The sequence below is a fragment of the Nerophis lumbriciformis genome, linkage group LG02, assembly GCF_033978685.3.
Source record: "Nerophis lumbriciformis linkage group LG02, RoL_Nlum_v2.1, whole genome shotgun sequence".
NCBI lineage: Eukaryota > Metazoa > Chordata > Actinopteri > Syngnathiformes > Syngnathidae > Nerophis > Nerophis lumbriciformis.
Genome location: NC_084549.2, coordinates 39069932 through 39092024, shown reverse-complemented (window position 1 = coordinate 39092024; position 22093 = coordinate 39069932). Strand labels below are relative to the sequence as shown.

The 22093-nt window shown below is 39.0% G+C and overlaps 1 protein-coding gene across 4 annotated transcripts in view; it reads left to right on the top strand.

Moving 5' to 3' along the window:
* adgra1b (adhesion G protein-coupled receptor A1b) overlaps positions 1-22093 on the top strand; it is a 522173-nt gene that overhangs the window by 448169 nt on the left and 51911 nt on the right. The gene's annotated exons all lie outside the window — the stretch shown is intronic.

Below are 22093 nucleotides of genomic sequence, written 5' to 3'. Positions count from 1 at the left end.
ATGACCAACACTCCATAAACCAGAGCCATAAAAACCACTGCTGCCATCTAATATCTTAGACTTTCAATTGCAACTTAGCATCATACCTGCAAACGACACCCAGAAATGTGATAATGACGACTGATTATAACAACTGGACAGCAGTTTTCACAATCAGCTCACATTTAAATGTTGCAATAAAAGAAATTGTTTTATCATCATAAACAATTATATTTATTAACAGACACAAAAGTACTGAAAATTGGTACCATTGGGTACTGGCAGCGATTCCTGGTATGATAATGAGGACTGATTTTAACAACTGGACAGCAGTTATCACAGTCAGCTAATTTTTAAATGTTGCAATAACATTTTTTATTTTACTATCATGAACAATTAATATTTATTAACACACACACAAAGTACCTACAATTTGTACCATTGGGTATCGGTATCAAATTCCCAGTACCCAAAAATCACTATTGTATTGATTCAAATGTGATCGGTACCTATCCCGACCCCACAAATTCGCAGATTTATGGTTAAAAAAAGGTTTTTAAAAAGTCTCTAAAAATAGGCACTTTTTCCCACAGAAAACACTTCTCAGTCACACTAAAGGCCTGATTTACTAAAGAGTTGCATGTACTAAAACATGTGCAAACCTGATAGCACACACAAAGCTGATCTAACATATGTGTGTGAAGTGGATTCCGTCTGTTAAGTGAGCAGAATAAGGCATTTTGCGTCTCTGTCTTCATTAATATGCAATATACGTGCTGATCATCAAAACGCCTAAAATACTAGGAGGAGAAGATGCAAATATATTATACAGCACACGCAAGGTGATTTATCAACACTCATCACTGTTTTGAGAACACTATTTTGCATTTTATTTATCGCGGTTACACACGGCTGCAGGATCAGTGGTCACACTGCAAAGACAGACGATGGACAGATGAGAATCCTCCATTCTCTGTGTGTGTGTCAACATTTTGGACGATCAGAAATAAAGAAGAATAGGCGTATTGTCTATTCAGTAATTTTCATTTATAAGTATATTGCCGCTGGATGACATATGGGGCTGATTAAAATGAATTCAGTTGATGCATTTTGGTGTCTACTGGCGTTTATTTATTTTATTTTATTATTATTTATTTTTTTCTCTTTTTCTCTATTTATATAGCGCTTTTCTCTAGTGACTCAAAGCGCTTTACATAGTGAAACCCAATATCTAAGCTACATTTAAACCAGTGTGGGTGGCACTGGGAGCAGGTGGGTAAAGTGTCTTGCCCAAGGACACAACGGCAGTAACTCGGATGGCGGAAGCGGGAATTGAACCTGCAACCCTCAAGTTGCTGGCACGGCCGCTCTACCAACCGAGCTATACCGCCCCTTTTTAAATGTTATTCGTTTTTCTTTTTCTTATTCAGGAAATCTATTCATATAACATGTCTCTTTCATGGAGAAACATATTTCATTGTGCATTTTCTTGCGTTTGAGTGATTCCAGACTCACAAATGCACTGGTGATGCGATCTGGAGCATCGCGCACATAATTAAGTGTCAGTGTGCATTTATGAGGGCTGTAAAGATTCCTTATAACAACGTTTCGCTTTGATTTGATATTTGTGGTTGCCGATACGATTCAGGGACGATATAATTTTTTTAGAATCATGCGATTTGAAACAATACTGTGAGTTGAAATCAATTTAGTAACTTTTTAGCAAAACAAATCAAGCAGTGTGACTGTGAAATAAATAGTGGCTCCTGGACAATGCATTCACATTTTATTTGAATAAAGTGTAACCAATACTTAAGGTTGAATTAACAGGAGGAAATCCTTTGTGCTCACATTTAGAAAATTAAGTTTTCCTAAAAATGACAGTATTGTGTTTGGACCCTCGGGAAAAGCAATTTTCAATCAGAGTAGCGTAACTAACATTTTAAGAATAGATTCCCTGTTCACTGACCCGTCCATACAGTATCTGGTGTGTGAAAGCATGTATGCTCCCTCATCTCTGTAGATGGTGTTGGTCCCTCACTTCCTACCTTCCATAGTCTCCTTGATCCATCTCTTGTATTTCTATCTTTCTCATCAAATTACTTCTGCTTGTGTTCTGGGAGTCGGTGTGTCGCGGTAACTTGCACTGCTGTCATTTCCATTGTGTCGGCCGCATCTTCTGTGTTTGAAAGTTGTGTTGCGGCTTTCAATCAATCAATCAATGTTTATTTATATAGCCCTAAATCACAAGTGTCTCAAAGGGCTGCCCCCCCCCCCCCCCCCTCCACAAGGGAGAGGGGAGCAGAAGAGAAAAGAAAAGAAACGGCAGATCAACTGGTCTAAAAGGGGGTCTATTTAAAGGCTAGAGTATACAAATGAGTTTTAAGATTGGACTTAAATGCTTCTACTGAGGTAGCATCTCTAATTGTTACCGGGAGGGCATTCCATAGTACTGGAGCCCGAATAGAAAACGCTCTATAGCCCGCAGACTTTTTTTTGGCTCTGGGAATCACTAATAAGCCGGAGTTCTTTGAACGCAAATTTCTTGCCGGGACATATGGTACAATACAATCGGCAAGATAGGCTGGAGCTAGACCGTGTAGTATTTTATACTTAAGTAGTAAAACCTTAAAGTCACATCTTAAGTGCACAGGAAGCCAGTGCAGGTGAGCCAGTATAGGCGGAATATGATCAAACTTTCTTGTTCTTGTCAAAAGTCTAGCAGCCGCATTTTGTACCAACTGTAATCTTTTAATGCTTTATCATTGTGTTGTGTCATTTGTATTTATTTTTGCATTTCCAATCGTGCTGTTGTTGAAAGTTATGATATTGAAATGCCCAGCACTGTGTGCCGTTCTGCCACTCTCGCACACATCAGACACAACAGCACCAGACACACATCACGGATAGTACACTATTGTCTTGTGGCGTTTGCGTTGGTTATGACCTTTCTCAACAATCATCATCATCATCAATCATCAATGTGCGGCCGTAGCCAAGAGACCTTGCACAACCCTCCGCCAGCAGTCGGGGTCACATATGGCAGAGCCCAGCTCTGAAACAAGGATCCCAGTGTCCCGTGCGATTACTTCGGGGTAGGTGAGGTGACCCCTGGTAGATTGTTTCCTGTGATATCAGCTCCGTCTTGGCACGGAAGCAGTGACCAGCAAACTGTGCACGACGTTGGCTCAGACAGGTGCTTGCTCGAGGTGGGTTGCCGTATATTTGGTCCAAGGTGGGATGGGACTGCCACGACAAGCCTTGAACCCTTCGAAGCAGGTTGGTATAGCAACCGTCAAGGCGTTTGTGACGGCGCGCATTGAGGGTCCAGGTCTCGGAGCCGTACATGAGGATGGGTTCTGACATGAAGAGGTCTAGCTTAAGTGAATTGGGCAGGTTGGAGTTCCATATGCTGTCCATTTTATTACATGCTTTCCAGGCTTGGGCTTTCCTGGTACAGAAGTCATTACCGGAATCCATTATCCTGGTACCGAGGTACTTAAAATTGTCAACTTCCTTAAGTGGGGCTCCAGATTTGGAGGACAGTTGTACAGCAGTTTTGGTTGAGACAAATTCTGTGTTCAAGGAGTTGCAGAGGAGACCAACGCAGTTAGCGGCATCCTCTAGAGCAGTAGTCCCCAACCTTTTTGTAACTGAGGACCGGTCAACGCTTGAAAATTTGTCCCACGGACCGGGGTGGATGGTATTTTTTTTTTTTTTTTTTTTGTTTGTTTGTTTTTTTGGTCATAAAAAAAATCCAATCATGTGTGCTTATGGACTGTATCCCTGCAGATCTATATTGATGTATAATGTAGGAACCAGAAATATTAATAACAGAAATAAACAACCCTTTTGTGCAAATGACTGAATGAGTATAAATGGGGGAGGGAGATTTTTTGGGTTGGTGCACTAATTGTAAGTGTATCTTTTGTTTTTTATGTTGATTTAATAATAAAAAATAAAAATAAAAATAAAAATATTTTTTTTAATTTTTTGTGTGGCCCGGTACCAATTGATCCACGGACCGGTACCGGGCCGCGGCCCGGTGGTTGGGGACCACTGCTCTAGAGCATGGAGAAGGGCCTCTGCATCTGCCGACAAGTTGGATGGCATTGCAATGTCATCTGCAAAATCAAAATCTGTGATGTATTTCGCCGGGTGTCTGCGGCTATTTGGGGGCTTTAGTAGCAGCCCCACGTTGTTGTTGGCATCAAGACAGACGCGGAGGACATAATCGAGGACGATGATAAAAAGAAAAGGGGCTAGGGTGTCTCCCTGTAAAACGACCATAGATAATCGCCATTTTTGTTTTGATGACGCCACAGACGGGAAAATCTTTTAAACATACATAAAATCTTACTGAACTTCATATAAAGTATGCCATTCTTAAATCCAATGTTTTCCTTTTTGTAATATCGGTAAAAAAGATTAATTCCCTTTTAGGCTATGTCCACACGAACACTTAGAGTTTCAAAACGCATATTTGGTGTTAAAACTATCTCCATCCACACAAGTGTGGTTAAAAAGTGTCTATGTCTACACACAAACACATACACCTGCTGTCATGCACATTTTGTCCACTCAGAAGCCTGTAAAAGTAGCCACAGATGACTTGGTGGCATTACACCGCTGTTATTATAATGTTTATTTTGATATACTAAACGTACTATGGCATGTACATTATCTTTAAAACCAGCCTGCACTTACAAAGACCTATGGAAACATTATGAATCCCTTTTTTAGTGTTTAAAGCGTGAATGCACGGCTGTGCTGCTGAAACCCAACACTCATAGAATTATAACATATTTAATCAGCAACATGGTGACGTATTACATGTAGAGATGTCCGATAATATCGGCCTGCCAATATTATCGGCCGATAAATGCGTTAAAATGTAATATCGGAAATTATCGGTATCGTTTTTTTTATTATCGGTATCGATTTTTTTTTATTTTTTATTATTAAATCAACATAAAAAACACAAGATACACTTACAATTAGTGCACCAACCCAAAAAACCTTCCTCCCCCATTTACACTCATTCACACTCATTCACACAAAAGGGTTGTTTCTTTCTGTTATTAATATTCTGGTTCCTACATTATATATCAATACATATCAATACAGTCTGCAAGGGATACAGTCCGTAAGCACACATGATTGTGCGTGCTGCTGGTCCACTAATAGTACTAACCTTTAACAGTTAATTTTACTCATTTTCATTAATTACTAGTTTCAATGTAACTGTTTTTATATTGTTTTACTTTCTTTTTTATTCAAGAAAAGGTTTTTAATTTATTTATCTTATTTTATTATTAATTTTATTTTTTAAAGTACCTTATCTTCACCATACCTGGTTGTCCAAATTAGGCATAATAATGTGTTAATTCCACGACTGTATATATCGGTTGATATCGGTATCGGTTGATATCGGCATTGGTAATTGAAGAGTTGGACAATATCGAAATATCGGATATCGGCAAAAAACCATTATCGGACATCCCTAATTACATGTAGAGTGAAGTGTAGTTTATTTCTAAAATCAGCACGCACTAAAAAGCCCAGGAAACCATTTTGCATGTGTAAGTACCGAAAGGGCACGCTGCAAAACTCTAGTAGAGCTACAATGCATTTAATGATCAATATAGAGATACATGTTCAATTAATTGTATATTGTCTTTAACATTAACAAGGAAGAAGGATACGTTTTTTTTTTTTAAGTCGCTCGGTTGCGTTATATGCGCACGCACAGTTGCGCGCACGGTCGCGCCCAGCTCCGTCTACACAAATGGAAGCTATAAATGTAAGTTAACTTTACAATCTGTCGTTAAACAAGGACTAAAAACCTGAGATAATGTTGTACTTTCTTATGACACAAAGCAAAAAGTCTTGCTTGTCAAAGTTGGCCCATCAGCTGGAGGTCCGACAGCGCGTATCCAACAAAGCTGACTGTCATGGTCGCTGGCGGGAGGATCGTAAAGCCAATTTTAATGTGTCTTTTTTTTTAATCAAGGTTAAGTGAAAATAGAAGCATGTTTACGTTCAAGGCGTGTTGTTGAGCTTTTGAAATGACAGCGCACAACCGTGACGTCATCAGAGGAGTACAAGTCTCTGTGTCGTGCACACGCCGAGCGGAGAGTTTTGGAACTCTACACTTTGGCCAGCGTTTGCAAAAGTCTGCGTTTTTAAGAAAGAAAGTATGCGTTTGCGTGTGGACAAGAGGCCTAAACGCAGAGATAAGTATGTGTTTATTAAGTATCCATGTTCGTGTGGCCATGGCCTTAAAACGATTTTGGATCAAAACCTGTCTCTTGGAAGGCAGATCAATATACTTGAAATTTAGGAATAAACATCGATCTGTGGAGGGTTCGATCAATTGTTACACCCCTGGCATATATGTTTCTGTTGCGATTCAGAGAAGGTGTTACAGATTATAGATGTGTGTTGCTGGTTAACAGCGCACACAGGTAGGAGTATGATAACATGAATGTGCAGAAAATGATCGCCCTGTATGCAGGCAAAATCTTTTTTTTAAATAAGGCGGTCTGCACCACTTTTCAATTGCACACACAGTTTTAGTAGATCACACGCAACACGCCCATTCATGGTACAGGCTACTATATTTTTTGCGCACACTGTTTAGTGTGTGGTATTTGGATCTTACTACAAATGTATGATGTATTGATGGACGTATATATATATATGGAAATATTATTGTAGTGTAGAAACCATTTTTGGGGGGTTTTATATGTTCTACATTACCAGATATATAGTCTTTGTGCTACCTCTTAATTGACCATGTTTGAATGTTGCAGAAGGAGCGCATATTTGTCCATAAATTGTTTGTATTCAGATAAGGCAAGCCCAAGAATAGTGTTTGTAGATGTGGCCATCTTGATTTCCGACCTCGTAACTGGAACGTTCTCGGCTGTGACGTTATTCCCAGCTGCGATTTCCACCTTCTGGGGTAAATGGAACGCACCATTAAGCCTGGGATATACTCTCGCGTCACGTAGCTTGCGTCCCCTCTGACGGCGTCTTGATTTGTTTATAGCTCTCCCGTGGGGGCTGGCGCATGACTTACAAAACCATAAGGGGCAGAGTTTTTCTGTGTGAGCAACCACAACTCTTGTTGACTATCTTCCTGAGAGAGAGGGATTCCTGTGTGTTGGACGGTATAGCTCGGTTGGTAGAGTAGCTGTGCTAGCAACTTAAGGGTTCCGGGTTCAATCCCCGCTTCCGCCATCCTAGTCACTACCGTTGTCACCTGCTCCCAGTGCCACCCACACTTAATAACAATAACTTAGATATTGGGTTTCACTATGTAAAGCGCTTTGAGTCACTAGAGAAAAGCGCTACATAGATATAATTTACTTCACTGTGTGTAGTAGTGGTTGTAAACTTGTAGTAAACAAATGTTGTCTGACGTTACACCTATTTTAATGTTGGAGCTGAAATTAATCGTTTGAAACAAAGGTCACTTTTAATGTACGCATTGCTTCGAAACCAAAGGAAAATACATTTGTGAAGGTGAATATACCTGGCCAGAAATATGTAGAATGAGGAAGTGTTGTGTGTGAGAGAAAAAGACGTGTGTGAACGAAATAAAATATGTGTTGAAATTAAACCTCATGTTAGCACAAGATTTGCAATAAAAGTTAAAAAGAATGTCCTACTTTGTGTAACTTTTTCTGGACGAAACAACACAACAAGCTGAAAAATGGCACAGTCGACAATTATTTTCAGAGCGCATCAAGATATGAAGTATATGATATCAATTTGCATGCAAATGTACAATAACGGTTATAAATGTATTTCATACAGTAATTTGTGCATTTCAAGCACAACGTCTGCTATCCTGTGGTCAGTAACCTCCTCGGTAAAAGCTGACCAATCACAGCTTTGTGGTCCGCTTCACTGCGGACGCGAAGCTCAGATTTTGGGAGGTGCATGTCAGTATCTCCGGGAGGAGGAGCAAAACGGCGCCGCTCATGCAAGTTACGTGACACGAGAGTATATCCCAGGCTTTATTCAGAACAACCTAGTGGCCTGTGGTGTAGCACAGCCATGTTACACTGCTCGCCGCTTTAGAGAGAGATGGATTACAGCACTGTAGCAGAAGGAAGTGCAGTAGTAAGGTTAGCCAAATGCCTGGGTTAAAGGCTAGACCGTGACTTTGTATGTTCTATCGATCATCTTTCATTTCCATTCATTAGTGGCGAATAACTATACATTTTTTCATTTAAAAAGTGTTTAATCTGTATGTTAGGCATACGATATTGTTTAAACTTGGATTGTGAATTTATGCATTTAAAACATGTTAGTTTCTTTTGTTGCGGAGGGTTCTGGGGCATTTATATTTTAACTTTTAGCTTGAGCTGCAGATATTGATTACTTTAGTAACTGAGTAATCGTTTTAATAGTTTCTTTGAGTAATAGAGAAACTAAATAAAACACTTTTTTTTTTATTGCATCTTTTGGGAAAATAGTTGACTTAAATAAGGATTTTTCTAATGAACTTTCTTCTTTCTTCTTATAATTGCACATAACTTTGAAATTGCACTTTGCCATGGGAGCATAACTACTTATATTTAAAAAAAAGTGGGAGAAAACAATATGTTGCTGCAACCATCCATCCATCCATCCATTTTCTACCGCTTATTCCCTTTTGGGGTCGCGGGGGGCGCTGGAGCCTATCTCAGCTACAATCGGGCGGAAGGCGGGGTACACCCTGGACAAGTCGCCACCTCATCGCAGGGCCAACACAGATAGACGGACAACATTCACACTCACATTCACACACTAGGGCCAATTTAGTGTTGCCAATCAACCTATCCCCAGGTGCATGTCTTTGGAGGTGGGAGGAAGCCGGAGTACCCGGAGGGAACCCACGCAGTCACGGGGAGAACATGCAAACTCCACACAGAAAGATCCCGAGCCCGGGATTGAACCCAAGACTACTCAGGACCTTCGTATTGTGAGGCAGATGCACTAACCCCTCTGCCACCGTGCTGCAACCAGGTAAATATAAATAAAGAACCAAACTAAATAAAATAAAAAAATTGACAAAGTATGGTATTTAACAAGTTACCACATGCACTTAGGAAAAAGTGTTAAATTGGATGAGTGGTGTTTAATTTTTGGACAAACAACTTGTTAGCGTAACATACAAACTGTAGATGCTAACATGTCCTCACATGTGTTTGGATAGAACATGTCTTATTATCAATTACGCCAAATAGCGAAAGTGAAACCGCTTCTATCAAGACATGATCTTGAGAAATTAATCCACGCCTTTATCTCGACTCGTCTTGATTATTGCAATGCCCTGTATGTAGACATTAGCCAGGCCTCCCTCGCCCGCCTGCAGCTCGTGCAGAACTCTGCTGCTCGTCTGCTAACACAGACCCGCAGACGTGAGCACATCACCCCTATTTTAGCGTCCCTTCACTGGCTCCCTGTGCGTTACCGAATCAATTTTAAACTCCTTTTATTTGTTTTTAAATGCCTAAACAACCTCGCGCCAACCTATCTCTCCGACCTCCTTCAGCCTTACTGCCCCACCCGATCCTTAAGATCAGCCGATCAGCTGCTGTTGACGGTCCCTGACACAAGGCTGAAGCTTAGAGGTGACAGAGCTTTCGCCGTTGCTGCTCCCAAGCTCTGGAACAACCTACCCCTGAGTGTTAGACAAGCCTCCTCTCTTCCTGTTTTTAAATCTCTCTTAAAAACATACTTTTATTCCATGGCTTTTAACACTGAGTGATATCCATCCTGCAATGGCGCCCCATAATACACCTGCTGTGATCCTGTTTTTATGTTTTTATTAATTCTATTTTAATTATTTATTTTTTATCGTGTTCTGTTTGTGTTGTGTTGTGTTTGCTCGGTACTCGTTTTATCTTTTAACCTGTTCATTGTACAGCACTTTGGCTACCCCTGTGGTAAATTTTAAATGTGCTTTATAAATAAAGTTGATTTGATTTGATTTGATTTGATTTATGCAAGTCCAACATATATGATAGCGTTAGGTGCCAAATAAGACTTTTTTGGTTGTTTGTTGCTCTAAAATATGCAGAATATTTTCTGATAATGTTGTGCATCATTGATATAATAGTAGCACTATTGTGAAATACCAGTTCTTTTTGGCAGTGCACACATTTCACCACAATGTCAGTCTTTTTTAGTATGAATGATTGCAAAACCTTTGACAGCTTTCTCTTGTCTTATTTGGGCCCAATGAGGTTTATTTCCCTCTCTTTTAAAGCCAACCAACTCTCTTGGCACTCTTAGCCACACACACACACACACACACACACACACACACACACACACACACACACACACACACACACACACACACACACACACACACACACAGACACACACACACACGCACACAGGCCACATCACCGGCAGCATGATCTACATTACTGAAGGTGCACCACTCCTATAGGTGCTCAATTGGAGCAGTCATTCGAAAACAATGGATTTCATAAATTGTTTATTACTTAAAGTCATAAACAAATAATTGAAGCAAAAAAATACAAATTGAAGCTTTTTTCCAAACCCCAAATTAATTGTTGCAGTTATACTTTCAGCTTTCCCCTGTGAGGCGCACAGAAAGTCAATTGCAAGATTGGTTTTGGCATAGTTTGTACTAGATGCCCTAATTATGGCTGGGAATCGAACCTATATTCTCTGACATGAAAAGCAGAAAAGTGTATCATTACACCACTAGGGATCGTGCTAAGGCTGAGTCTCATCTAGTAATTACAGCAGTAAGTTTTATTGCAAACATTGATTTGAAATCAGTGGAGAATGTCAACGTCAACATAGCAGAATGGTTTGGAGGGGACGAGTGACCAGTGTGTCAAAAATAAAAAAATAAAGTATTTGCGTCTTAATTACAGAGGTTTTTTTTTTGTTTTTTGTTTTGCCATTCGGGATCTCAGGACATAACCCCTCAAAAAGCAATGTTTTACTGTAAGAAAACTTAATTTCCACTGAGGCTAAATTCAATTTACATTGTTATGATTTTATCAGACTCGTCAATGCTTGCACAAGATAAGAACCAGTTCTAAAATTGTATCACAAATTATACTTTTCATAAGGCCTGGTACTGTCAGAGAGTTTATCATTGTATTATTTTGAGGTTTATTTATGTGTTTATTGGTTTATGTTTGCGTTTAATGTAAACTTACATTATTTTGACGAGATAATCAAAATAACGTAAGTAGCTCTATGCCACTGGAAAATAATCCCTAAAAAGTTTAACTCATTGAATAATACTTTGCTGATAGCATCAAGCAAGATTGGGTTTTGTTGTCTTAGTTAAACCAAATTTAATTACATTTAAAGGACACACTTCATTGATTATTGATTAATTGATCGTCAAGAATTGTGTCAGTCATGTGGAACATTTTTTTAACATGTTGCATGCATTTATGCATATTGGATTGAAACAGATTTCAGACAACCAGGTGGGTACCTTTTTCCTTTTGGTCCAATTATATTAATGTCTACAGTGGATCGTGGAAATTAATCAAAAATAAAGTTAGCACATCCCCACACCATCTTTCAGAGTGGGTCTTCTCAGCTGCTAAGCTGACTGTCACCATGCTGTGTTTATCTTTAAGCCCTCAACATGTTATTGTGCTCATTTTCCACAAAATAACGTATGTTGTATTGTTGTGTTTATTCCAACGTACATCTCTTTATGAGGTGTTCTATTTTTGCAAAAGACATTTTTCCTTTTGTTTAAACAGTTCAAGTTGAACTGTTTTAATTTTATTTTAGGCATTTTTTGCCTGCAGAAATACAAAATGTTCATTAGCATCCAGATTGTTGTTTGCTGCTGCAGGGCAGAGTTGATGATTTCGAACTCATTATGAGGTGTATTCAGCCAATTAGACATGGGGTACGTCTGGATTTTTTGCAACTGTGGTGTGTTATTTGCACACAAGATTTTACTGACAGAACAAAGGCACTGCAATTACTCAAGAAAATGTGGTTGCTTCTCCCAACCAGATATTCTGTTTTCTTAGTACATTCACATGGACCAGACAGGTGAGAACATACCGTACTTGCCAACCCTCCCGGATTTTCCGGGTGACTCCCGAAATTCAACGCCTCTCCCGAAAACCTCCCGGGACATATTTTCTCCCGAAAATCTCCCGAAATTCAGGCAGCGCTGGAGGGGGCGTGGCCTCCAGCTCTGCCTGAATTCCGGGAGATTTTCGGGAGAAAATATGCTCCATGCGGACGTGAGTGACGTGTCGACAGCCTGTTTTCACGTCCACTTTCCCACAATATAAACAGCGTTATAACTGTAGAATGATCGAGGGCGAGTTCTTGGTTTCTTATGTGGGTTTATTGTAAGGCAGTTTCATTAACGTCCTCCCAGCGCGGTAACAACACACAACAACAGCAGTCACGTTTTCGTCTACCGTAAAGGAGTTTGTCTGCCGTAAACAGCAATGTTGTGACACTCTTAAACAGGACAATACTGCCATTTACTGTGCATGCATATGTGACAATAACATCTACGGCTTTTAGAGAGTGCAGTGCACAACTGCGCACACAACAAGGAGACAAAGCAGAATGCATCATCAGAGAGGGTGTTCAGCATGGTTAGACAAATAGTGACAGAGAATAGAGCAGGTATGGACAGTTCAACCCTTAACTCAACAATGAGTAGATGAGTGTTATGTGTGTGTGTATATGTGTAAATAAATGAACACTGAAATTCAAGTATTTCTCTTATATATATATATATATATATATATATATATATATATATATATATATATATATATATATATATATATATATATATATAAATTAAGTAAAATAAATATATATTTATATATATATGTATATATATATATATATATATATATATAAAGTAAAATAAGTATATATATATATATGTATAGCTACTGAAAGTCAAGTATTTCTTATATATATATATATATATATATATATATATATATATATATATATATATATATATATATATATATATATATATATACAAACCCCGTTTCCATATCAGTTGGGAAATTGTGTTAGATGTAAATATAAACGGAATACAATGATTTGCAAATTCTTTTCAACCCATATTCAGTTGAATACGCTACAAAGACAACATATTTGATGTTCAAACTCATAAACTTTATTTTTTTTTGCAAATAATAATTAACTTAGAATTTCATGGCTGCAACATGTGCCAAAGTAGTTGAGAAAGAGCATGTTCACCACTGTGTTACATGGCCTTTTCTTTTAACAACACTCAGTAAACGTTTGGGAACTGAGGAGAAACATTTGTTAAGCTTCTCAGGTGGAATTATTTCCCATTATTGCTTGATGTACAGCTTAAGTTGTTCAACAGTCCGGGGTCTCCGTTGTGGTATTTTAGGCTTCATAATGCGCCACACATTTTCAATGGGAGACAGGTCTGGACTACAGGCAGGCCAGTCTAGTACCCGCACTCTTTTACTATGAAGCCACGTTGATGTAACACGTGGCTTGGCATTGTCTTGCTGAAATAAGCAGGGGGGGTCCATGGTAACGTTGCTTGGATGGCAACATATGTTGCTCCAAAACCTGTATGTACCTTTCAGCATTAATGGCGCCTTCACAGATGTGTAAGTTACCCATGTCTTGGGCACTAATACACCCCCATACCATCACAGATGCTGGCTTTCCAACTTTGCGCCTAAAACAATCCGGATGGTTCTTTTCCTCTTTGGTCCGGAGGACACGATGTCCACAGTTTCCAAAAACAATTTGAAATGTGGACTCGTCAGACCACAGAACACTTTTCCACTTTGTATCAGTCCATCTTAGATGAGCTCAGGCCCAGCGAAGCCGACTGCGTTTCTGGGTGTTGTTGATAAATGGTTTTCGCCTTACATAGGAGAGTTTTAACTTGCACTTACAGATGTAGCGACCAACTGTAGTTACTGACAGTAGGTTTCTGAAGTGTTCCTGAGCCTATGTGGTGATATCCATTACAAACTGATGTCGCTTGTTGATGCAGTACAGCCTAAAGGAACGAAGGTCACGGGCTTAGCTGCTTACGTGCAGTGATTTCTATAGATTCTCTGAACCCTTTGATGATATTACGGACCGTAGATGGTGAAATCCCTAAATTTCTTGCAATAGTTGGTTGAGAAAGTTTTTTCTTAAACCGTTCAACAATTTGCTCATGCATTTGTTGACAAAGTGGTGACCCTCGCCCCATCCTTGTTTGTGAATGACTGAGCATTTCATGGAATCTACTTTTATACCCAATCATGGCACCCACCTGTTCCCAATTAGCCTGCACACCTGTGGGATGTTCCAAATAAGTGTTTGATGAGCATTCCTCAACTTTATCAGTATTTATTGTCACCTTTCCCAACTTCTTTGTCACGTGTTGCTGGCATCAAATTCTAAAGTTAATGATTATTTGCAAAAAAAAAAAATGTTTATCAGTTTGAACATCAAATATGTTGTCTTTGTAGTATATTCAACTGAATATGGGTTGAAAATGATTTTCAAATCATTGTATTGCGTTTATATTTACATTTAACACATTTTCCCAACTCATATGGAAACGGGATTTGTATATGAAATCCTTGACTTGGTGAATTCTAGCTGTAAATATACTCCTCCCTTCTTAACCACGACCCCAAACACGCCCCCGCCCCAACCACGCCTCCAGACCACGCCCCCCACCTCCCAAAATCGGAGGTCTCAAGGTTGGCAAGTATGGGTGAGAATGAAAGGGAAGGCATCAATAAAGGTGTTTATGTTTTTTTTGTGACTGTAACACAATATTGCATTGTAGGCAGGGAATTTCCAAGCCTGCATCAACGCAGCAGACACACAAGGACATATCTAATGGTATGCATGTTACCAATTTATAGTAAGCTCTGTGCTGTATGAACTCCATGTCAAAAGCTTTAAAGTTATGTTAGCAATTGCTTTTCTACCAAATAACAGCATTCAGCTCCCTCTTTCCCCATTTGTTAAAAAGATGGAAGTCGATGTGAACGCCCACATGCAATTACTGCTATCATGGTAGAAGCTGTAAGACAACCAAATAAACTGAGAGTATTGTCGGAGTAGACAAAAAAAAAGGAAAACGGGGTTTACCCGGATAAAAGGGCAGTCAGGAGACGATCAACATTGACCCGGCTTTTATTAATATTTAGAATGCATAAACAGAAACAAACCTATGTGTTCTCGTCTTACATAAGGATTGTGAATGAAAGACACAAATTAGAGTAGTTCAGCGCGGCTGCAGCTAGACATACTTGAGTTTGTCAGCGGCTCTGTTGAATGCTTTCACTGAACTGTCATAACGTCTTGTCCACAAAGGGGGTATTGTTTGGATTGCGAACTGAAGCTCGTCACTTTAATCATTGATTTGTTCCCTCGTAGATAGGAGTAGTGTGTATGCGTGCATGCGTTTGTTGTCTGCTGTGTGTGACCTTGCCTCTTTATATTTGATATCAAGTTCACATTTGAGTGTTTAGTGTTGGTTCTTGCTTTTATTAGTAAAGGGATATTTCCTGCATTGAACTTGCTGTGCTTCTGACCCTCACGTGTTTACATAAAACCACAACAAACGTAGCGTGCCACGTTACAACAGAACACTGATCATCATACATCAGTGACGTGCGGTGAGGTTCATGACTGGTGAGGCACTGACTTCATCACAGTCAGATTTACAAACATATGAACCCTAAAGAGTATCTTATTCACCATTTGATTGGCAGCAGTTAACGGGTTATGTTTAAAAGCTCATACCAGCATTCTTCCCTGCTTGGCACTCAGCATCAAGGGTTGGAATTGGGGGTTAAATCACCAACAATTATTCCCGGGCGCGGCGCCGCTGCTGCCCACTGCTCCCCTCACATCCCAGGGGGTGATCAAGGGGATGGGCCAAATGCAGAGGACAAATTTCACCACACCTAGTGTGTGTGACAATCATTGGTACTTTAACTCATTGGCGTTGTTAGGCCTATTTTAGGGGGGCTCAAGCCCCCCTAAAATATTCTTAAGCCCCCTTAAATAATTTGGTGTTTTTTGGGTTTTTTTTACAAATAAATGCCGACATATGAGTTTAAATAAATAATCATATAACCTGTTATTATTCACTCAGTTTCCCCTCACTTCGTAGCGTAAGGTAGAGAGCCCCTTCCATGCGTCGGTATCCAATCCATTCCACTTGTTCATATAGAAAATGCCCACATCACTCAAATTCCAGCCCGCATTTTCTCTGCGACCTTGCTTGCGGTCCTGCTGGTGTACGAAGCACATTATCTTCACAAAACCTTGTGTGTGCAATTGTAAATCATTTATTTTTAAAGTTTTGTGTTTCTTGTAGAATCTATATAAAGTAATATACATTAGCCTATTGTTAAAATAATGAAAAAAACATCATTAAATATATTTGTTTTATTGTATTGTTACATTAATAGCTGTTTTATTATTATAGGATGGCTTGTTAAACATTTAATAGGATTTTCAGAGGGAGGAAAAACCAAGACAATTAATATAAAATGTAAAATGAATAAATACATAAAAAGAAAAAGAAAATATATGGTTAAAAGCCATCGTCCCGGGGAGCATTTCATTTCGTCCCGTGCATTTTTTTTAAAATAATAATAATAACAATGAATCATTTCTAAGTCTTTGTTAGCCGTTTGTGAAGTTTTGTGCTCGTGCGTAACATTCGCTCGCATCCTGTGCATCTCCTGGGGGCAAAGCCCCCCCTGTCCTTAAAAGCTAGTGACGCCCCTGCTTTAACTTAACTTTAACTTTACACATACAAACTGTAGCACACAAAAAAGCACATTTAATAAAAACAACTTTATTATGGTCTTACCTTTACTTATAAGTGCGGGAACAGTGGTGTTGGTGTTGGAGGAGTTGTGAATGAATGAAATATGAAATCCGTGCTGCAGTCTGCAGGTGTACCTAATGTTGTGTCCTTGCAGTCGTTCACGGCTCCTCCGGCGCGAGCAATGTTGTTTTTGCACTTTTTGGCTTCTTGTTAAGTGACTTTTTTTGGGTGGATTCGGTCTTGCACGTGGAGGGTTTGGATGTGGGCTTTGGTTGGTGTGGCGCTCTCGTCGGGGGGTGCAGTCTGCGGCGAAGGTGCCTTAACCAGCACCAGGAGGCGGGGTTACGCGAGCCTCAGCCAGTGCGTCTTCGCAGCAGTTTTATGATCGCTCAGCACAAGAAATATGTTACACACATACAGTTGTTGACTAAATACACTGTACATTATATACCTCAGCTAACTAAACTATGGAAATGTATAATATAATTCATATAGCAATACAGTCTCACTGCACAGCAGGCCAGCAGTTAGCCGAGTCCGCAATCCATGTTGAGGCACTGAGTGACGTGCCTCGACTGGCTGCTGTTCACCGCACCGTCTCTTCTCAGTATTTGAACGGCAAATGTGAAAATTCAGCGATTTTGAATAAAAATAATCTAAAACTGGTGAAGTTAAATGGAAAATAACTTTATAGTATAATCACTGGATACATATAACAATTTAATTTTTTTTTTTCTTTTTACATTTTTTTTCTTTCCATGAGGCGGGGCCTCACCTGCCTCTAGTGACCGCACGCCACTGTCATACATACTGGACCTGGTGTAAAATGATTCCACCCAGTCTTGTTCGCCTCGTAAAGAGTCATATTTTCCCACACTCGGCTGGAAGCGTCGTCTTTAAATACAGGAAATAGATTGTTGTTCCACGCCTGTTGCCGCAAAACCAAAGTACTGGCAACACTTTCTCTGGCAAAAAATCTTGCTCTTGTAAGTGTTAGCATCAGCCATGTTTTGCTAGGTGTGCCGCTAAGGAAATCAGGGAACGGCGCAAGCTACGAAAAGTTCCTGGGGGCAAAAAGAATGCTGGAGCAAGAGGAGAAAAAAAAAAGGATTCTTTATTTTTTAAATCGTCTGCAAAACTTGAATATATTGATAAATCGGCCAGGCCTAATATATATATATACATACCTATATATAAAAAGATACATACCTATATATATATATATATATATACATACATATATATATAAATATATATATATATATATATATATATATATATATATATATATATATATATATATATATATATATATATATATATGTCTTAATAAGGTTATCCAAAAAATAGTGCTCGATACCGTAGTAGAGCGCAATATATGTATGTGTGGGAAAAAAATCACAAGACTATTTCATCTCTACAGGCCTGTTTCATGAGGGGGGGTTCCCTCAATCATCAGGAGATTTCCTGATGATTGAGGGAACCCCCCCTCATGAAACAGGCCTGTAGAGATGAAATAGTCTTGTGATTTTTTTCCCACACATACATATATATATATATATATATATATATATATATACACAGTATGTGTGTATGCCTAATATACAAGTTTGTAGTTGCAGACGATTTAAAAAATTATATATATATATATATATGTATATATATATATATATATATATATATATATATATATATATATATATATATATATATGTATGTTAGGTCAGGAAAAAAACACAAGAGGCTATATCATCCCTACAAGCCTGTTTCATCTGGGGATTTTATTATATTTATTATTATTTTTATTATAATAAAATCCCCTGATGAGCAGGGTAACCTGTTAAACAGGCTTGTAGGGATGATATAGCCTCTTGTGTTTTTCCTGACCCAACATATATTCCGCTCTACCTCGGTATTGAGCACTGTATAATGGATAAATCACATAAACCTCGACTATATATATATATATATATATATATATATATATATATATATATATATATATATATATATATATATATATATATAAACATATATATATATATATATATATATATATATATATATATATATATATATATATATATATATATATATATATATATTTATATATAAAATATATATACATATAATATATATACACAACGGCAGTGACTAGGATGGCGGAAGCAGGGATTGAACCTGCAACCCTGAAGTTGCTGGTACGGCCGCTCTACCAACCGAGCTATACCGTGTTATATAGGTGTTATAGTTTCACCTTTATCGTTAATTTTAAACCAAAATGCGTTCATTCTCCCTTTCTGTCTCCCCACCGTGTCTGCTTGTAAGTACTCCGTGCTTGTGCATTGCGAACATGCTCATCTGCCCGTAAAACCAGCAATGTCATGACGCCCCGTCATGCCTGTAAAAAAATAAAGAAATAAAAATAGGGTGCCGGTATTTTTCAACTGTTTACAACTGATGTTTTGAAATCATCAGTTGTTTACCAAGCCGGCGTCATCTGCATGGACAACTCTAACACAGAGACATACATTGGACTCACAGAAAACACCTTTAAAACCCGTTATAACAATCACACAGCATCATTCCGTAGGCCCCAACTCAAGAACCCTGTGCCTGAAAGAAAAAACGTTTACTATATACCACCCCAGCATGTCCACTTTGAACAAATGCAATGAACTGGTCTCATCATGCCGGCAAAGAGGCAAGGCACTACTGTGTAACAATTGATTGATTGATTGATTGATTGAGACTTTTAATAGTAGGTTGCACAGTGAAGTACATATTCCGTACAATTGACCACTAAATGGTAACACCCGAATAAGTTTTTCGGGTGTCGGGGTCCACTTAAATTGATTCATGATACAGATATATACTATCATATATACTATCATCATAATACAGTCATCACACAAGATAATCATCAGGGTGTATACATTGAATTATTTACATTATTTACAATTCGGGGTGTGGAGGGAGGGGGGGTAGGTTTGGTTGTTATCAACAATTGAGAACAGAGAAATGGATATTGAAACAGTGTAGGTCTGACTTGGTAGGATATGTACAGCAAGTAGTGGACATAGAGAGAGAGAGATCAGAAGGCATAAGAAGAATATCTGCATTTGATTGTTTACATTTGATTATTAACAACAATCCGGGGAGGGTGTTAGTTTAGGGTTGAAGTTGCCTGGAGGTGTACTTTTATTGCGGTTTTGAAGGAGGATAGACCACGCCCCCAAGTAATGTACCCTATATATACATGTAACAGCCACAGACACTTCAATAAAATCCCCTGAAGAGCAGGGAAACCTGTGAAACAGGCTTGTAGGGATGAAATAGCCTCTGTATTTTTTCCTGACCTAACGTATATTCCGCTCTACCCCCCTGTATTGAGCACTGTATTACAGATAAACCACAGAAACATCAACTATATATATATATATATATATATATATATATGTATATATACAGTATATATATATATATATACATACCGTATTTTCCGCACTATAAGGCGCACCGGATTATTAGCCGCACCTTCTATGAATTACATATTTCATAATTTTGTCCACCAATAAGCCGCCCCGGACTATAAGCCGCGCCTACGCTGCGCTAAAGTGAATGTCAAAAAAACGCTGCGCTAAAGTGAATGTCAAAAAAACAGTCAGATAGTTCAGTCAAACTTTAATAATATATTGAAAACCAGCGTTCTAACAACTCTGTCCCAAAATGTACGCAAATGTGCAATCACAAACATAGTAAAATTCAAAATGGTGTAGAGCAATAGTAACATAATGTTGCTCGAACGTTAATGTCACAACACACAAAATAAACATAGCGCTCACCTTCTGAAGTTATTCTTCATTCGTAAATCCTTCGAATTCTTCGTCTTCGGTGTCCGAATTGAAAAGTTGCGCAAGCGTGGTATCCAAAATGGCCGGTTCCGTCTCGTAGAAGTCATCGGGAGTCAGTGTCGCTGTTGTTCTGTGAATCCTGCCTTCCGGAAAGCTCGGACCACAGTTGTGACCGAAATATCTGCCCAAGCATTTACGATCCACTGGCAAATGTTGGCGTATGTCGTCCGAGGCTGTCTGCCCGTCTTAGTGAAGGTGTGTTCGCCTTCGGAGCTGTGTGAAAAAAGCCACCCGGCCTCTTCGCGTAAACTTCCCTTAACCACTCGCTCATCTTTTCTTCATCCATCCATCCCTTCGAGTTAGCTTTTATGATGACGCCGGCTGGAAAGGTCTCTTTTGGCAAGGTCTTCCTTTTGAATATCACCATGAGTGGAAGTTAGCATGGCAAGCTAGAACCACAGTGAAGGATGACTTCTCATTCCCTGTGGTGCGAATATTCACCGTACGTGCTCCCGTTCCACAGTGCGGTTCAGTTGCTGTGAAATACGGTAGTAATCCGTGTGCGGATGGAGAGATTGCGTCTTTTTATGAACCGGATCGCTTAGTAGGAGCCATTTTGTGGTCTTTACAGATGTAAACAGGAAATGAAACGTACGGTGATATCCGCGCGTTTTTTCTTCTTCTTCCGGGGGCGGGTGAAGCGCTTCCTGTTCTATGGGGGCGGGTGAAGCGCTTCCTGTTCTATGGGGGCGGGTGCTTTCCTTGGCGGTTGCTTGCGTAGAAGAAGAAGCGCTTCCTGTTCTACCGGGAAAAAAGATGGCGGCTGTTTACCGAAGTTGCGAGATCGAAACTTTATGAAAATTAATCGTAATAAAGCGCACCGGGTTATAAGGCGCACTGTTAGCTTTTGAGAAAATTTGTGGTTTTTAGGTGCGCCTTATAGTGCGGAAAATACGGTACATATATTTGTTATGCACTTTTCATTTAAATACTGCAAATCATAAAGCGTTACAGTATAAACCGATGTTTAAAACAAAGCTTAGCCATTAAATCAGATATAATACTGAGACTAAACCACTATCAATGAAAGATAAGAAGCACAAAACATCCTAAATAGAGTTTTTTCTAAAAGTGTGTTCATTTGTTTTAGTTATTTAGTAAATACAAATAACAGCCTATCATTGTTAAGCAGAATTTACCAAGTGTTGGATTGTTGTGCTGAAAATTGTAATTTCCCCTCGGGAATTAATAAATTATTTCTGATTCTGATTCTGATTCACCCACTAAAAGGGAACGTGAGCTGGGTTTAGACCGTCGTGAGACAGGTTAGTTTTACTCTACTGATGATGTGTTGTTGCAAGAAATAAAACAACTTCAAATCAAAAGATTTCATTATGCGTATAATATGATTACTATTTAA